Source organism: Budorcas taxicolor, chromosome 4 (assembly GCF_023091745.1).
Source record: "Budorcas taxicolor isolate Tak-1 chromosome 4, Takin1.1, whole genome shotgun sequence".
Classification (NCBI taxonomy): Eukaryota; Metazoa; Chordata; class Mammalia; order Artiodactyla; family Bovidae; genus Budorcas; species Budorcas taxicolor.
This window is the reverse complement of record NC_068913.1, coordinates 99,515,363-99,534,429: the sequence shown is the minus strand read 5'-3', so window position 1 is coordinate 99,534,429 and position 19,067 is coordinate 99,515,363. Positions and strand designations below refer to the sequence as shown.

General features: G+C 41.1%; 1 protein-coding gene across 1 annotated transcript in view; it reads right to left on the bottom strand.

Moving 5' to 3' along the window:
* EXOC4 (exocyst complex component 4) overlaps nucleotides 1-19,067 on the bottom strand; it is an 816,823-nt gene that overhangs the window by 73,729 nt on the left and 724,027 nt on the right. The window lies entirely within an intron of this gene.

The following is a 19,067-nucleotide window of genomic DNA, read 5'->3' as shown; positions in this document are numbered from 1 at the left end:
CTAGGTTGTGGGTACTCAGTTGTGCTTGACTCTCTTGGACTGTAGCCTGCCGGGCTCCTCTGTCCATGGAATTTTCCAAGAGAGAATACTGCAGTGGGTTTCCATTTCCATTTCCCAATCCAGGGATCAAACTTAGGGATCAAGATGCTTCTCCTGAATCTTCTGCATTGGCAGACAGACTCTTTACCCCTGTGCCACCTGGGAAGCCCTGGTGAAGGGAAACTCAATATCTTTTGTGACAGTCTGTTCCGTCTAAGAAAGATATGGCCATCTTAGGTCAATCCGTATCTGTTGTCATGGACTTCTAATCGTTGGCTCTGGTTCTACCAACTTAACAATCATTCTTACAAGTGTCAGTATTTCAAATACTAAAAATCCCTCTTCTGTCTTTCTTGAGCTCTTCTCTTTTTTTGGGCTAAATATTCCCAGATTTTCAACTATTCTTCAAATAATACAACTGAGCCATTTTATAATTCTCATAGTCCACCAACAAAAACATTCCAATTGTCTATTTCCTTTGAAACGGGGGACTCAGAACCAAACATAATAAATACTACAGAGTGGTCTGACCTGTCTAGAGAGAATGATCAGCTCTCAGGTTCTAGAAGCCATGCTCCTTGTGTGAAGCCTAAAATCTCCTAGGGTGGGGGGCAGGAAGTAGTGTGCCGCAATTTCCTTTAACTCGTATCAAGCTTACTTACAATCAGCTAAAATTCATAAAAAGGTCTTTTTGGAAAATTTGATAAACCTAACTTCTCTCACTCTCCCAAGTAACTGATAAAACATTTAATAGCATTTGGTATTTTTCATCAGCAAAATACTAAACAAAAATGTGAGCTGTGTTTCCTTATGTCTAGACTTCTGTTGCGTAAACAGTTCCCCACAGTTTCTCAAACATCACCAAGAAGAATTTGGCAATTTCATTCAAAAGTTCTCTGAATTCTCTAGAGCCTCAAAAGCTGGCCTTGAGTTCAGTTTCTGTTACTTACTTACTTACTGTGACCAAGAGCTAATGACTTAAATTCTGTCCACCTCAGTTTCTTGTGTAAAAGGGGGATATGTACCTACAGAATGTTGCTGGGAACTTTGAATAGTTTATAGTTGTTGGGAGTATTGAATGGGTTAATGTAGATAAAATATTGATACTTAGGACAATAGCACAGAAAACTCACTCAATATTAATATAAATAATAAACACAAGCAATATTAATTTTAATATTAAGAATTATCATGTGGTAGCATGTGGTTTCCCCAGACTAAGAGTTCTAAGCTTAATTATGGCAACAAGGTACTTAACAGATAAAGCCATCCACCTTGAGGTTCAATTTCCATTGATCAGTATCTTCTGCTTTTCCATGTGAAAATTCTCTTCCTCAGAGGATGAAATGTTTGGAAGAAGAGCTCCCTGGCCTTAGGGGCCATGGGACTTGGCGAGGCACGCTGTCTAACTTGGAAGGTGTCTGCCATGCGGAGCAGGGCGTCAACACCTGTAGTGGAAAGTGTAACTGCAGCTGTGCGCTTCAGTGTTGCATCTGTTCCTAGACTCAGCCAAGCATGGAGACGAGCCCAGAGAGACAGTCAAGGCTTAAAAGGCTAAGTTCTCCTTTGTGGAAGCAGATTTCAATAAATTAAAATATGGTAAACACACTAAAAAATAATTTTGTTTAAAGGAATCGATGTGTAAGGAGGAAGGAAACACAGTGATGGAGATTTAAAATTATTACCAGCCTTGGCATTATCTGAGATGTTCACTGACTTGGTCTGCAGGACTGGAAGTAGACACTGCTTTTCCTCTCCAATGCTATCGTTTTTCAAGTTGTTTGATACAAGGTGAGATCACTGCCTTCATAACGTTTTCTTTTGGTAGACTGGGTGAAAGCAACTATAGGCAACAGTGTTCTAATATTTCAAGGCAATTAGGGCCTTTGAACCCTTAAATTCCTCTGTTGTGTGACATTGTGCCAGGAAGAGCAAAGCATATATCAATTTAAAAAAAAAAAGGAGGAAATCAGACCTTAAGGAAACTGGGCTCATAGTCTAAACACACACATGTGTGTGTGCTCAGCTGTGTCCAACGCTACAACTGCATGGATTATAGCCCACCAGGCTCTGCTGTCCATGGGATTTTTCAGGCAAAAATACTGGAGTGCATTGCTATTTCCTACTCTGGGGGATCTTCCCGACCCAGGGATCGAACCAGCATTTCTTGTGTCTCCTGAATTGGCAGGTGGATTCTTTACCAACTGCACCACCTAGGAATCCCTGTTCAAGGTCTAAGGTCCAAGGCTATACTAATCATTTTGGACAAATTTCACCAAGTTAAAAAATCTCCCTTTCTTCTTACAGAAATATGTAATTTCATCATGTGTAGCAGTTGACTACTTTCAAACTCTACAAATGTTAAAAAAAAAAAAAAATCCAAGCAGAGTAAGTTAACAGCCAGATAAGCAGTCTTGGTAAAACTTGCAATGAATGAGGTAGAAGTAGTTTATAACAGCAGCACAACACTTTATATTTTGTGAAACTGTAATCTACAGCAAAAATAACATTTCAGTAAAGCAACATGAAAAATGACGCCCAGGGCTCCACTGAAAAGCTGGTTTGAGAATTGAGCTCACTCAAACATACGAAGTTTTCTTAACAAGAAGGAATATATTGAGCAAAGAGATGCTGAGGATGGAAAAGAAAACATGAACAATTAATTACCTCTTAAATGTCAAATGGAAATCTACCAAAAAAAGCAAAGCTGACAGAATCTCCTTGGGAGATTAAAGTCAAGATAGAGATTAGTTGATGCACGCACACACACACACGCATGCATGTACACCTTTACAGGCTCATGTCTGTATATTTATGTCAGGGATTACTCTTCTCATTGGCAGAGTCCACATATATTGGCCTTCAACAATATCCATACTTGATTATTTTATTAAGTATCCTAAAAGATGATGCTGTTAAAGTGCTGCACTAAATATGCCAGGAAATTTGGAAAACTCAGCAGTGGCCACAGTACAGAAAAAGGTCAGTTTTCATTCTAATCCCAAAGAATGGCAATGCCAAAGAATGTTCAAACTACTACACAATTGCACTCATTTCACATGTCAGCAAAGAAATGCTCAAAATCCTCCAAGCTAGGCTAAAACAGCACATGAACCAAGAACTTCCAGATGTACAAGCTGGATTTAGAAAAGGCAGAGGAATCAGAGATCAGATTTCCAACATCGACTGGATCACTGAAAAAGCAAGATAATTTCCAAAAAACATCTGCTTCATTGACCGCGCTCAAGTCTTTCACTGTGTGGTTCACAACAAACTGTGCAAAATTCTAAAAGAGATGGGAATACCAGACTACCTAACCTGCCTCTTGAGAAACCTGTATGCAGATCAAGAAGCAACAGTTAGAACCACACAGAGAACAACGGACTGGTTCCAAACTGGGAGAGGATTACATCACGGCTGTATATTTTGTCACCCTGCTTATTTAATTTATATGCAAAGTACATCATGAGAAATGCCAGGCTGGATGAAGCACAAGCTGGAATTAAGATTGCCAGGAGAAATATCAATAACCTCAGATATGCAGATGACACCACCCTTATACTAGAAAGTGAAGAGGAACTAAAGAGCCTGTTGATGAAGGTGAAAGAGGAGAGTGAAAAAGCTGGCTGAAAACTCAACATTCAGAAAACTAAGATCATGGCATACAGTCCCATCACTTCATGGCAAATAGATGGGGAAAACAATGGAAACAGTGATAGATTTTATTTTCTTGGGCTACAAAATCACTGTAGATGGTGACTGCAGTCATGAAATTAAAAGATGCTTGCTCTTGGAAGAAAAGCTATGACCAACTTAGACAGCATAATAAAAAGCAGAGACATTACTTTACTGACAAAGGTCCATCTAGTCAAAGCTATGGTTTTTCCAGTAGTCATGTATGGATGTGAGAGGTGGACCATAAAGAAGGCTGAGTGTCAAAGAATAGATGCTTTTGAACTGTGGAGTTGGAGAAGACTGTTGAGAATCCCTTGGACTGCAAGGAGATCAAACCAGTCAATCCTAAAGGAAATCAATCCTGAATATTCACTGCAAGGACTGATGTGCTGAGGCCTAAGCTACAATACTCTGGACACTTGATGTGAAGAGCTGACTCATTGGAAAAGACTCTGATGCTGGGAAAGTTTGAAGGCAGAGGAGAAGGGGATGACAGAGGACCAAATAGTTGGCTGGCATCACTGACTCAATGGACATGAGTTTGAGCAAGCTCCAGGAGATGGTGAAGGACAGGGAAGCCTGGCGTGCTGCAGTCCATGGGGTCACAAAGTGTAGGCCAGGACTGAGTGACTGAACAACAACAACAATTTTATTAAGATATGCACTTTGAGCTGTTTTTCTAATATATCACATCATTCAAAACATCCTTGTTCCTCTTACAACCATTGCATAAAAGCAGGCATCTTTGAGATTCCTAAGCATTTGTGGCTACATGACTGTGGCTTTCTGTACTATATTGATTTGTTTACATGAGGAAGCTAAACCATGGTCTTGGGGAGAGCTACTGCTTGCTAGGTGAATGAACAGACGTTGCCAGTTCTCTCTTGCTCATTCCTCAGTAGACTCTGAGAAGCTGAATGTCTTCATTCACAGTTTTGCTTGTGGCTGGTAGTGGCCATATGCCACTGTCTGGCCAATGACCCTCTAGGCTGATTCTTAACTAACTCTAGGCTAATTCTATGACACATGTTTTTGACAGGAAAACCAAACAAAGTACAGATGGCTGTCCCTAGAATTTTCTGGATTTTACCCCCCCCCCCCCCCGAAAGTCTTCATTATCACCTGTCAATCTTTCACTAGTGCTTGGCCATATCCTTTCCCTTTCTAAACAACTTGCCCAAATTCACGCTGCTCTCCCCAGGCCTTTTGTCCTTCTTGCTGTTAACTCCTCTCTTGAGGACCTCAGATTCTTACTGAGATCTCAAAAGAACTATCAACATTTGCTTTCTCCATAGTCGTGTCTTCTATTAACTCTCCCATGTGCCTTAATCTGACTTCTGTCTTCACATCTTTATTAGGTAATTATTCTGATAATAGTTGCCTATGGTATCCTAATTGCCAAATCCACTAGGTGCTCCCCACAGAAAGGCTCTCTGCTATATTCCATAGGACTGGCCACTTCCTTCTTGAATTCTGATTTCTTTTGGCTTGGATGGCACCAAAATTCTCTGGCTGTCCTTTCACCTCTCTGCCATTACCTTAATAATTTCCTTCACTGGATTCTCTTTAGCACACCCATAAAAGCTGGGGTTCCCAGGGACTTTTTCTCTACTGGTCTCCCTTGCTTGTCATTCTATATGGTTCTCTTTGAGTGAGCACATCAATTTTCATGGCTTTTGCTATTATCTAGGGCTTCCAAGATGGTGCTAGTGGTAAAGAATCCATCTGCCAATGTAGGAGATGTTAAGAGACATGGATTTGATCCCTGGATCTGGAAGATCTAGGAACTGCTGATTCCTAAACTTTATTTGATCAACTGTTACCAAGCTATCTTTACCTGTAGATCCCACAAGCCTCTCAAATGCAGTATGTTCAAACTAAACTCTTCAGCATCTGCTCTTTATCCTGAATTCCTTTTCTATCAGTGGTATATAAATCTAGGAATCTCAGTTGCAAACATGAGAGTAATCTTTGAATGTCTCCTTTCCTTTCCCTCACTCTCCTCGGCAAAGATTAATTCCTGCCAACTTTATTCCCTAAATGTTTCCTTAATATATTGTCTTTTTTATATATCTGCTCAGTTCCTTGGTGAAGCCTTCATCTCTTCCATGGATTACTGTAACAGTCTCCTGACTGATGTCTCTGCCTCATGCCTGGCTCTACTTTACATAATTACTCCATATTTAACTAATTAAATATGAGTTAGATCAATGGAGTTATTTATCTAAGATACAAAATTTGACTATGTTATTAAGAATTACTTGTAAAAACATCAGCGTTTCCCATTGCTTATATGATGAAGCTTCTTAGAAAGGCTTTCCATGGTTTTTGTTTTCTGCCCAACACTTCAGTTTTCTCCATCTTTCACCACTTTCTCCTTTTTCTCAAACTTCTCCCTACCCCAGCTCTGGCCCTTTGACTTGCTACCCTTTTAAAGCAAATTCCCTAAACATATCATGGTGGTTAATGATTCTGTGTCTTTGATGGCTCTTATTCCTCTTTCTGAAATATTCATGATTCCTGGCAGGGTCACTGGTTCCTCTGGTTATGTTTTTCACACAGTTCTATTAGCCTCATATGCTGTTTATCATCTGTTTATCAGTATGTATGCCTACCAGATCATTAACTCCTTCCAGTAAGGGATTTTATACACACACACCCCCCTCCCACCATTTTCAGGGCCAGCAGAATAATAGGAGGCATTACAGGAGCTCAGTTCCTGATTTTTCAAAAAGAACAAATGATTTAACTGACCAATATAATATGACGAATAATTCACATAATAACAGATTGATAAAGATCAGGCAGGAGATGAAATGACTTGGCATTTACAACTAACTTTCGCTTTAGTTTCTTGAGTGTATCCAAGGAACAAAGTAAAGACAGGGAAGTCATTTATTATAGCTAGTTTCCTGGGCTGTCAAGGAATCTTGCATATGTATAGTATAAAGCAATTCTGGTCAATCCCTACAGTCAAAGCACTTAAAAAAACAACAACAAAAAACTGCATTGCCTTCAGAAGTCACCTTGATTTCACGAGTCCGCCTTCCTACAGCCGAGACTTGAGGGTCTATATTTCCTACGGACATACAATCCCTAGCATATCAACTACTCAGCATCTCTCAAGGAAAGGCATATACTAACTGTCATGGAGAAGCAATCAGTCTAGGACATTAGGATGTCTCAAGTGGCTCCACATCCTAATATTAACCAGACTGAAATCTGTTTAGGTCTTAAAATTAGTCAAAATTGAACTCATTCAGACCCAGAAGAGCATCTGTTTTCAAGGATGCAGCTGCTACACTTTCAATGGCAACTTACTGTGACTTCTTTAATTGACTCATATGAGCATGTCCTTGGGCATCTGCAATATTATCTCAAATTGTTGCCATATTAGCTTAGACTAGTATCAGCTGTCATGAAAGTGATAAATCGAACAGGGGAAGATGGTTACAGCAGGAAAAGGAAGGTTAACTGTGAATTCAAACTTTTTAGAAGAGAGAAAAAGATGATGAAAAATGATCTCATGAGATGTCTCACTGGAAAACAGTGTAGAAGATCAAATTTTGGTGTAATTGTTATTTCTGACCCCTCTTTCTATTTGTACAGATACCACAAAATGATCTCTGCTTGAACATGGAATAAAATTATTTAATTCTCAATCTTCAGTTTTCCTATTTAGAAAATTGTAACAGGACCTTCCTAACTCCTGGTGCAATGTATTATTAGATTTTGCAAATAATTTTGAGATGCTGTCATCTGGCATACATTGTAAAAAAAAATAAAATTAAGGATGCTGATCAGCCTGTGACATTAAGAACTCCTGCGGTTTACAGAGTTAATAGGGGCTGCAACAGGAGATCCCCATCTAACCTATTTTTTTTCTCCTTAAATATCTGTGGGACATACTAATACTACTGTCAAGCCCAATGCTACAGTAGGATTTAAAAATGTCTTACACTATAATACCCCAGGTCCAAGTTGAACTTCTAATGCCAGCGAGCTCTATCCTCAGCTTTCGTAATGTCTCTACACCACTATCCCTACTTTTCATTCCCTTAAATTATTTGCAACACATGCATGCTAAGCTTCCTTCACCCCAGTGCTCTGTACGCAGTAGGAACTTTTAAAGTCTTCTTAAATATATTACTTCCCTATTTATGAAACCTACAGGCTTCTGGGATGGAGAGGTGATCTTCACATGCTAAAGGGTCTACTGTCTTATTAGCATCTATGTTGAATCTTCTTAGCATAGGGATGTCCTTCCTCCTTAACCAAGTCACTTACTCCAAGCTGACATTTCATGGTGACTCTTCTGAACATTCTTTCTCTTTCTTGAAACCTATTTTAATACCTAGCTTCTCTTTGTCAATAGTCCTAGCTTTAACCCCTATTATTAAGTCATACAGTCACTTTCTCCCATCCTCTAACGACTCAAGTTTTAAGTTCTTTTCAATGTAAGAATGGGCCTTATCTAAGAAACATGTTTGCTAGGCTCTCTCCATTTTACTTCTGAAAGAACTGGTTCTCCTGTCCCCAAACAACAACTACCTCTTTTCAGCACTGATACCTTTAGAAATTTGGGGTTTAAACTAGCAAAGTCAATTGACACTGAAAAGCAAAATACGCTGATGCAAACTGCTCCTTGACCTAAAAAAATTGTGATTGTGAAGTACGGGGACGCACTGTGCATCAGTCAGATCAGACTGTATGCACATGGACACTTATGTGTATAACCTGCTTTGGAAATACAGCCTGCTCCATGAGACATCACACTCAACCTAGGAATCCTTCTGTATCTCAAAGCCATGCAAGAAGAATGCTAAGCCTTTTCACTGCTGCTTCTGGAAGGGAGCTCTCTCTCGTCTACCCTTTTGGGGGAAGAAGGGCAAATAAAAGAGACTTTTAAAAACTGGAACAGGGAAAAGTGAAAAAAATCATTATCAGGAAGGAAAAAGAACTTAAGAATGGGGGGAAGTGAAGGATGAGGGGAAGGTGTTTTACTTATATTTGTTTTTTGGGGTGTAACCTCCTTATTGATAGTAAGTTCATGATCAAAAGAATGCTTCCAGTGACTACAGGAAGCAGGGACCGACTTTCTTTTCTGTGGTACTGTTTTTTTTCTTTTAAAAAGTTTATTTAACTGACGGATAATTGCTTTACAGAACTGTGTTTGGATAATTGCTTTACAGAATTGTGTTGGTTTCTGCCAAACATCAACATGAGTCAGCCATGGTGGTGGTGGTTGGTGGTTTAGTTTCTAAGTCATGTGTGACTCTTGCAACACCATGGACTGTAGCCTGCCAGGCTCCCCTGTCCATGGGGTTCTCTAGACAAGAATACTGGAGTGGGCTGCCATTTCCTTCTCCAGGGCATCTTCCTGACCCAGGGATGGAACCGGGTCTCCTGCACTGCTGGCAGTTTCTTTACTGACTGAGCCAGCAGGGAAGCCCAAGTGTGCATATGTCTCCCCATCGTGAACCCCCCTCCCCATCCGACCCCTCTAGGTTGTTGCAGAGCCCTGATGTGAGTTTCCTGAGTCATACAGCAAGTTTCCACTGGCTATCTATTTTACATATTGCAGCGTAAGCTTCCCCGTTACTCGCTCCATACATCCCCTCTCTCATTCCTCCCCCTGCCGCTGAGTCCGTAAGTCTGTTCTCTCTGTCCGTGTCTCCACTGCTGCCCTGCAAATAATTTCAGTTGTGCTACTGTTTTTTATTTAATGATCATGTGTTACATCTTTTCTCACTATTAATCGTAAGACAATGGGCAATATAAATTCTTAGTGCTTTTTGGAACTTCTCCCTCTCACTTCCCTCTCTCTCCTCTGAAATGTCGGACAGTCCCCTAACTATAGAACTCTTTGGGGCTGAAAAAATATGCCTGTCCCACTCACTGCCAACCCAATGTCCCCAGATGTTCAATAACAGAATGTATTATGATAAAGCAAAAACCAAACCAAACCAAAACCCAAACCAAAAGAATCCAAAGACCAAATTTATAAAGAACTTGTACTTTTGCCATTTGCAACAACTTGGATGGACCTAGAGATTTTCTTACTAGGTGAAGAGAGTCAAAGACAAATATGATATCACCTATATGTGGGATCTGAAAATATTATACAAATGAACTCATTTATAAAACAGAAATAGACTCACAGACATGGAAAACAAACTTATGGTTACCAAAGGGGAAATGGGGGGGAGGGATAAATTAGGAATTTGGGATTAATAGATACACACTATTATATATAAAATAGGTAAACAGGTCCTGTTGTATAGCACAGGGAACTATAGTCAGTATCTTATAATAAACTATAATGGAAATGAATGTGAAAAAGAATATACTCACACATATACACACACGTGTATGTATGTATGGCTGAAATAATCTGCTGTACACCAGAAACGAACACAGCATTGTAAACTGACCATATTTTAATTAAAAAAAAAACCACGCATTTAATTTTAAGGATGATGCTCAAGAGTAATCTTCATCTCAATGAAAACAAACTCTTTTTCTACTGCTTCCAAAAAGGAGTAACATTTATTCTTTCACTTTTTATTACCTCTAGAAGACATTTCTCAACAATCCTAAACCTTGTTTTCCTCCTCTCTTCAGCTTGGAGAGTTGCTGTGAGGATCAAATGGGAAATGTGGTCCCTAACACAGGGCCTGCTACAGAGCTAGGGATCACCCTCTGAACTCCAGTAACTCTCGGCTTCCTCCTTCTAGCCTCAACACTTCCATCTTGGGCTGTATTTGCCTACAGAATGCCTAGTGGATTGTGAGATCTATGACAACAGAGGCAATAACTTACTTCTCCTGGCATCTCTCATAGCCTATAGCTCTTCTTTACACTCAGCAATAATGCCTATTCAATTTAATCTTCAAGTGAAGGACCAAAGAATTTCATAAACTTTTTTTCCCATTATATTAACAACTTCACATGACATTAACCTAATGTCTTCCAAACAGTTCATTGGCCTGTGATGTTATTCTTTTTCAGGGTAAGAAATTGAAGCTCTGGAAAGCCTATGAGTGTTTGAAATTGCAAAATTATGCCAAATACTGACCTATATAGGGAAAAGAAAGGAGACTGGTGTAAGACCCATTGTGAAGAGCAAATCAAAAATAAGAACCAAGGTACCAAAAAAAAAAAAAAAAAAAGAAAGCTGTTTCCTTGGGCTACCACTGGAGAAGAGGCTCACACCGCCTGGTTCCATAGCAGGAAAATCACATCCGGTTTCTCATGACGCAATGCTTGATGGCCACAAGCCTGAACAAGCCTTGGTCCTTCATTACACGGAGCTCCTGCAGTGCAAACAGCACACACACATGGTCTTTACACATTGGGACAATGACAGAACAGACCTCAGTCTCTTTCAGTCCTGGGGGCAAAACATTAAGATTGACTTTCCTTTCATTCCAAATAATCCTCCCCCAGGCTTGGTAAAAAACCTAATCATCTACTAAAAACGAGTGTGGTTTGGCTCATTCAGGTCCTGCCAGAAAGGAAAGAGAAAGTGGGGAGAAGAGTTAATGAATAGCTCCCGTTCTTCTGTTGAAAAAGGCACTATTGTGGAGCTATCTTAGATTTCCATGGACTTTGTAAGCCTTCTGTATGCTTGTAAATCCCTGCATCATAGAGCATCTTAAAATGTTAGTAACTATTTAACAAGAGAGTGTAGGTGAAAAAAACAACACAGATTTGAGTTTTAACAGAATTATAGAGGCAAAAATATTTTATGGCAAAGAGATAAAGTTTATCCATGTGTTCAAACAGGATCCCTCCAGCTTTGCATTTGTAAATCTTCCGAAGAGCCTCAGGGGATGGCTTATTCACTGGCTAAATTAGAAACATATAGGTCCGTTTACAAACAGTGAAATTGAACCAAAGAGAAAAAAAGCTTAGATCCCAATATGACAGCAAAAACCCCAAACCCAAAAAACAAACAAAAAAATGTTCCACAAATAAAGATAAAACTAGAAAGTCCCATATGGAGTCTCTCTTCTTCTAAATTTTTTCTTGTTGTCTTTTTTTTTCCCCCACGAGTTTCCTGTTCAGGCAGCTACATCATTCAAAAATTTGGGCCAAGCTGAAAAATCATCATCACCTTTTGATGGACAGCAAGTACAATCTCACTTTTATCTTTGCAGACCCAGCATATAATGTAGTTTCTGGAATCGGCCATCAAGTATCAAGTTCAATGAACAAGATGGTACCCTTTGGAGACAGACAAATCTGAGTTCAAATTCTCATATACCATTTGGGCGAACTTCTCCATATCAGATTCTCTACTTGTAAAAGAGAATCCTCATACCTTCCTCATGAGATTCTTAATATTAAAGAGAAAATATATAAACACTTAGAATAGTTTATATATTAAGAATAGTCCTTAATATATGGCGATTCCTATTGTGCGTGTCAGTCACTCAGTTGTGTCCAACTCTTTATGACCCCATGCCTGTAGCCTGCCAGGCTCCTCTGTCCATGGAATTCTCCAGGCAAGAATACTGGAGTGCATTGCCATTCCCTTCTCCAGGGGATCTTTCCGACCCAGGGACTGAACTCACATCTCCTGCATTGCAGGCAGATTCTTTACTGTTTGAGCCACCAGGGAAGCAAATCAATTACTATTACCACCGCTGCTAAACTATTATATATTTAATAAAGATGTGCTGAATGAAAAAAATGACAAAAACTCAGTATCCTTCTCCTTTATCTATAGCTTCAGGTAAAGGAACAATTCAACTAGCTTTATACATTTAATAAACTCCAATACTATGGCCACCTGACGCAAAGAACTGACTCATTTGAAAAGACCCTGATGCTGGGAAAGATTGAAGGCGGGAGGAGAAAGGGACGACAGAGAATGAGATGGTTGAATGGCATCACCGACTCAATGGACATGAGTTTGAGTAAGCTTGGGGAGCTGGTGATGGACAGAGAAGCCTGGTGTGCTGCAGTCCATGGGGTGGCAAGCAGTCGGATATGACTGAGTGACTGGACTGAACCGAACTGATACATTTAATGCCAAAATCTGATAAGCTACTGTCATTGTAGAGAAAATAGGTAAAATTATAAGCACTGGTCACTCTGATCCTATTGCTATGTGGAAAACACACGGACAACTGACTTAACTGCAAGACACAGTTGACTCAGCCACCAAGCACACAATCACCAAGACTAGCTACGTAGCTGATGACAGCTCCCTAGGAAGGAGGCTGGAAGTAAGATATACAGAGAGAAGCAACTCGCTAACACACAGTGCAGGGTTTGCAGGTGTAAATCTTGCTAAGAGTATTTCTACTCTGTGAGGAAAAGTGTGGCCACTTTCCTAGGATGGGGTAAAGATAACAGTTCAGTAGTTCCCCTTTAATTTCTCTTGTGTCAGATACTCCCTGTGCAGGCTAAAATGATGAATGGATGCCATGTACCTATTGACTAATGCCTTGTGAAGGTTCATAATACACAGCCATATTTCAGTCATTATGCATTAGTAACACATGAATACTGTTCACACACCCATTGCAGTCTTGCCACATAATCCCTAGGATAATTAACAGTTCAAGGAGATGCTTCCAGAATCAACTTTCTAAAAACCAAAAGAATAATCTGTTTTTATGACCATTAAGGATAAGCTATACAGAGAAGTAATCATTTATCAGGTCATCATATAATTTTAGGATACTGTCTGAAAATCTAAATCATTTTATTTTACTAAGTAAAAGAATATGGTTCTCAAATTAATTATAAACTTGATTTTTCTAGCTACCACAACATTTCTTACATTTCTTTGGGGTTGACTACCTATGTTTAGCCTCAGTAAGTAGTGGTTAAATTCTGACTCAACCACTTGACTCAATTCAGCTGAATAACCGTGGGCAAACTGTGAAAACTCTGAGTCAGTGCAGTTACTGTTTCAGCCTCCAAAGGACGCTGTAAGGATTCAATGATATAAAATACATAAAACTTCCATAACAATGTTCAGTGTATAGTAAGTGCTCAGTAAATCTAAGTGATTATTGTTGGACTTCAAGAAGGAACCCCGAAAGAGTGAAATTCCTAGATGCATATCTTTACTTATCAAGATAAAGTATGTGTTAGTTGCTCAGGTGTCCAACTCTTTGCAACCCCATGGACTGTAGCCTGCCAGGCTCCTCTGTCCAGGGAATTCTCCAAGCAAGAATACTGGAGTGGGTAGCCAGTCCCTTCGCCAGGGGATCTTCCTGACCCAGGGATTGAACCCGGGTCTCCTGCATTGCAGGCAGATTCCTTACCATCTGTGCCACCAGGGAAGCCCTTGCAGAAACTAGACATCTGTAGGCTTAGTTGTACCTGTGGCTAAGGGACAGAAAGGAAATGACATGTTGAGATAGTAAGACATTCAAACTGTATCAGCTCATGACATTTTGACCTTCAAATAAGAAACTGCCAACGTCTGAGAACATAGCAAAATTCTCTCAAAGTTCAAATCAGTGGAGACATGTAGGAGGAAAAAGGGATTCAGGGTGGCAGGCTTAAATTTGATCTTTTTACCCACAAAAAGGGGGAGAATGATTTTCCCTAGAGTTGCAAATCCAATAAAAGGTGGCCTTTTAGGCAAGAGGAGGTGGGAGTTTGGTGGGAAAGCATGGAATGACTCTCAGAAGCAGCGTGGGAGAAGATCAAGCAGTGGTTTCTCACCTTATTTTGAAGGGGAAATGACAGGGATCTCTCTTTTCAAGACAAGTATGTCCCTAGTACTTGATTCTATAGCCAAGTGAACTTGGGTGTTATCTTAGGACTTCAAACGGATGTCAACAAAGCTTTGAAACTGTGTTTTTGAGAGATCAGGTCTGCCTTACTCAATTGGGTCTGAAAGGTCATATTTATATTTTGAATCAGCATTTATTTCATGGTTACAGTTTATTTCCCCTTCTACCAAAGGCATTATGAGGAGATAGAAGAAACACACCTGAGTGTGTATCCCTGTAGTACAGGTAAGGGAGCAATGATGATGAACCCACAGAGACTCTGAAATTTTGACCTGAAATGATAGGAACTGTGATTTCACTTGAAGAGACTGAAACTGCATTATAAATTATTTCAATACGCACATAAAGACAATGACAAGTCGGATCTTCTATTAAGGCTGACACAGCTGAATCGGGCTTATTTGGAAAGATGGTTTTTCTATTTACCACCATGGGTGACTGGCTGTATTATTTGCTTTCATAGGACTGTGTTCCCTTTGATATCACCTGAGAATAAATTTACTGTAGAAAGTGAGGCGGGAAAATACCCAGTGCCCTTGTCTGTTGTCATCTTGACATCATCCCTAGTCCATTTCCTGGAAGCACAGGAATGACATTTTCCAACTCCCGGCCAGCAGGGTTTGGAGTTTAGATTCTGCTGTTGAGGGGCACCCCCCAAAGATGTGGAAGGTAAAAGGAAAGGGAGGGCATCCTGCCCTCCTTGCAGTGGGACAAAGATGCTCAGGCAGATGGCAAATAAGAGGCTCGTAGCAGCATCCAGAACTGCTCCCGCAACAGCCGCCTCCCTGCTGCAGGCAGGTGGAACCACTGGCGCGGTTCCTGTATCTCATTTCCCCACATGCCACCTGCTAGTTCTCCTTGCTCTTTGCTTCCTTCCAACTAAGCCCTCTTAGCAACCTTTAAAACACTGAATTCCTTGTGTTAAATAAATTCCCTCTTGCCTGAAATCCCTAAATAATGACTTCTGTTTTCCTGACTGAGCCTTGATGAATAAATACAACCTTCTACTCATATTTCTGAGCTATGACGACTCCCATCTCAGAGCACATTTGGAGTAGGAAGGAGTGGGATGAAGAGTCTCCGAGAACCCCTGGGCTACCCTTGCAGGGCACATTGTAACCACTAAGGCAAGGATTCTCAAGATGTGCTCTACTGTAGCAGTCCTAATCTAATCTCTCAGTTTTGCCTTCCTCCACCTTCATCAGAGAAGCTCCAATTTCACTCGTTACCTATTAAGGTTTGGCAGGACAAGCTTGCTGCTGAAACAGCTATTTGCAAACCACTGACCTTGAAGAGTTGGACCACAAAGAAGGCTGAGTGCCAAAGAATTGATGCTTTCGAATTGTGGTGCTAGAGAAGACTCTTGAGAGTCCTTTGGACTGCAAGGAGATCAAACCAGCCAATCCTAAAGGAAATCAACTTCGTATATTCATTGGAAGGACTGATGCTAAAGCTGAAGCTCCAACACTTTGGCCACCTGATGCGAAGAGCTGACTCATTGGAAAAGACCCTGATGCCGGAAAAGATTGAAGGCAGGAGAAGGGGACAACAGAGGATGAGGTGGTTGGATGGCATTACCAACTCGGTGGACATGAGTGTGAGCAAATTCTGGGAGACAGTGGAACTCAGATGAGCTTGGCGTGCTACAGTCCAGGGGGTTGCAAAGAGTCAGATACGACTCAGCAACTGAATGACAGTAACAGCCCTTGAACAGGAAGGATCTGGTCACTAGCAAACAATGTCCCACTGCACTGCAACCTCCAGAGCCAGTCAAGGTAGGGACAAAGGCCAAATGTTTAAACTATGGCACAACTCCTATAGAATGGGGATAAGTGGCAGGAAGAGCTATCTAAGTAACAGAAATGACATTTACTTGGGAACAAATAACTTGCTTTCTCTTTATCATTTTAGTTACATGAACTGTAGGATCATTTTAGGGGTATTTACTGAGTATTGAAGAAATTATACATTGCTCTCATTCTGACTAATGCACGCCAAGATTCCCTGGCAAAGTAGATTCAATCTTCCCTTAGAAAAAATGTTTCACAGAATCATTTTGCTGTCTAAATTTTCAGAAAACTACCATGGGTATTTCTGCCATTTTCTAAAGAAATCACAGATTGAAGATGCAGACTCCACAAAGCAGGCTTCTTATCTTAGCGAGGTCACTCAGTCTGGAGCTATTTTCAATGATTATATAAAAGCTCTGGCTTAACACTGAGGTATCCCCCAAATACTCCATGCCCCTGAGAATATTATATGTGCAGCTACTTCTGGGCTGTAGAGTTTGGATCACCAGCCCTTTGGTAACGAGGTTGAAGGCATGAAGTTTAGGAGAAATCACCTAGATACTGACCCATAAAGGCTTAGATCTCTTTGTTCATCAAACACCCTGATGCTATTCATCAGAACACCCACTTTTTTCCCCCCTATCCTGAGCCCCTCTCCCACCCCATCCCATCCCTCAGGGTCATCCCAGTGCACCAGCCCTGAGCACCCTGTCTCATGCAACGAACCTGCACTGGTGGTCTGTTTCACATATGATAATATACATGTTTCAATGCTATTCGCTCAAATCATCCCACCCTCGCCTCCTCCCCCAGAGTCCAAAAGACTGTCCTCTACATCTAGGTCTCTTTTGCTGTCTCGTAGATAGGGTTACTGTTACCATCTTTCTAAATCCCATATATATGTGTTCAGCTCAGTTCAGTCGCTCAGTCGTGTCCGACTGTCTGCGACCCCATGAATCGCAGCACGCCAGGCCTCCCTGTCCATCACCAACTCCCGGAGTTCACTCAGACTCACGTCCATCGAGTCCATGATGCCATCCAGCCATCTCATCCTCTGTCGTCCCCTTCTCCTCCTGCCCCCAATCCCTCCCAGCATCAGGGTCTTTTCCAGTGAGTCAACTCTTCACATGAGGTGGCCAAAGTATTGGAGTTTCAGCTTCAGCATCAGTCCTTCCAATGAACACCCAGGACTGATCTCCTTTAGAATGGACTGGTTGGTTCTCCTTGCAGTCCAAGGGACTCTCAAGAGTCTTCTCTAATACCACAGTTCAAAAGCATCAATTCTTCAGTGCTCAGCCTTCTTCACAGTCCAACTCTCACATCCATATATGACCACTGGAAAAACCATAGCCTTGACTAGACGGACCTCTGTTGACAAAGTAATATCTCTGCTTTTGAATATACTATCTAGGTTGGTCATAACTTTCCTTCCAAGGAGTAAGCGTCTTTTAATTTCATGGCTTCAATCACCATCTTCAGTGATTTTGGAGCCCAAAAAAATAAAGTCTGACACTGTTTCCACTGTTTCCCCATTTATTTCCCATGAAGTGATGGGACCAGATGCCATGATCTTCGTTTTCTGAATGTTGAGCTTTAAGCCAACTTCTTCACTCTCCTCTTTCACTTTCATCAAGAGGCTTTTTAGTTCCTCTTCACTTTCTGCCATAAGGGAGGTGTCATCTGCATATCTGAGGTTATTGATGTTTCTCCCGGCAATCTTGATTCTAGCTTGTGCTTCTTCCAACCCAGCGTTTCTCATGATGTACTCTGCATAGAAGTTAAATAAGCAAGGTGACAATAGACAGCCTTGACGTACTCCTTTTCCTATTTGGAACCAGTCTGTTGTTCCATGTCCAGTTCTAACTGTTGCTTCCTGACCTGCATATAGGTTTCTCAAGAGGCAGGTCAGGTGGTCTGGTATTCCCATCTCTATAGTGACACTAGTGAAGTCACTCAGTCGTGTCCGACTCTTTGCGACCCCGTGGACTGTAGCCCACCAGGCTCCTCCCTCCATGGGATTCTCCAGGCAAGAGTACTGGAGTGGGTTGCCATTTCTTTCTCCAGGGGATCTTCCCTGACCCAGGGATCGAACCCGGGTGTCCCGCATTCCAGGCAGATGCTTTAACCTCTGAGCCACCAGGGAGCCCCTCCCATCTCTATGTGTGTTAATATGCTGTATTGGTATTTTTCTTTCTGGCTTACTTCACTCTGTATAATAGGCTCCAGTTTCATCCACCTCATTAGAACTGATTCAAATGTATTGTTTTTAATGGCGGAGCAATATTCCATTGTGTGTATGTACCACAGCTTTCTTATCCATTCGTCTGCTGATGGACATCTAGGTTGCTTCCATGTCCTGGCTATTATAAACAGTGCTGCGATGAACATTGGGGTACACGTGTCTCTTTCAGTTCTGGTTTCCTCGGTGTGTATGCCCAGCTGTGGGATTGCTGAGTCATATGGCAGTTCTATTTCCAGTTTTTTAAGAATCTCCACACTGTTCTCCATAGTGGCTGTACTAGTTTGCATTCCCACCAACAGTGTCAGAGGGTTCCCTTTTCTCCACACCCTCTCCAGCATTTATTGTTTGCATACTTTTCGGTAGCAGCCATTCTGACTGGCGTGAGATGGTACCTCATTGTGGTTTTGATTTGCATTTCTCTGATAATAAGTGATGTTGAGCATCTTTTCATGTGTTTGTTAGCCATCCGTATGTCTTTGGAGAAATGTCTGTTTCGTTCTTTGGCCCATTTTTCTATTGGGTCATTTACTTTTCTGGAATTGAGCTGCAGGAGTTGCT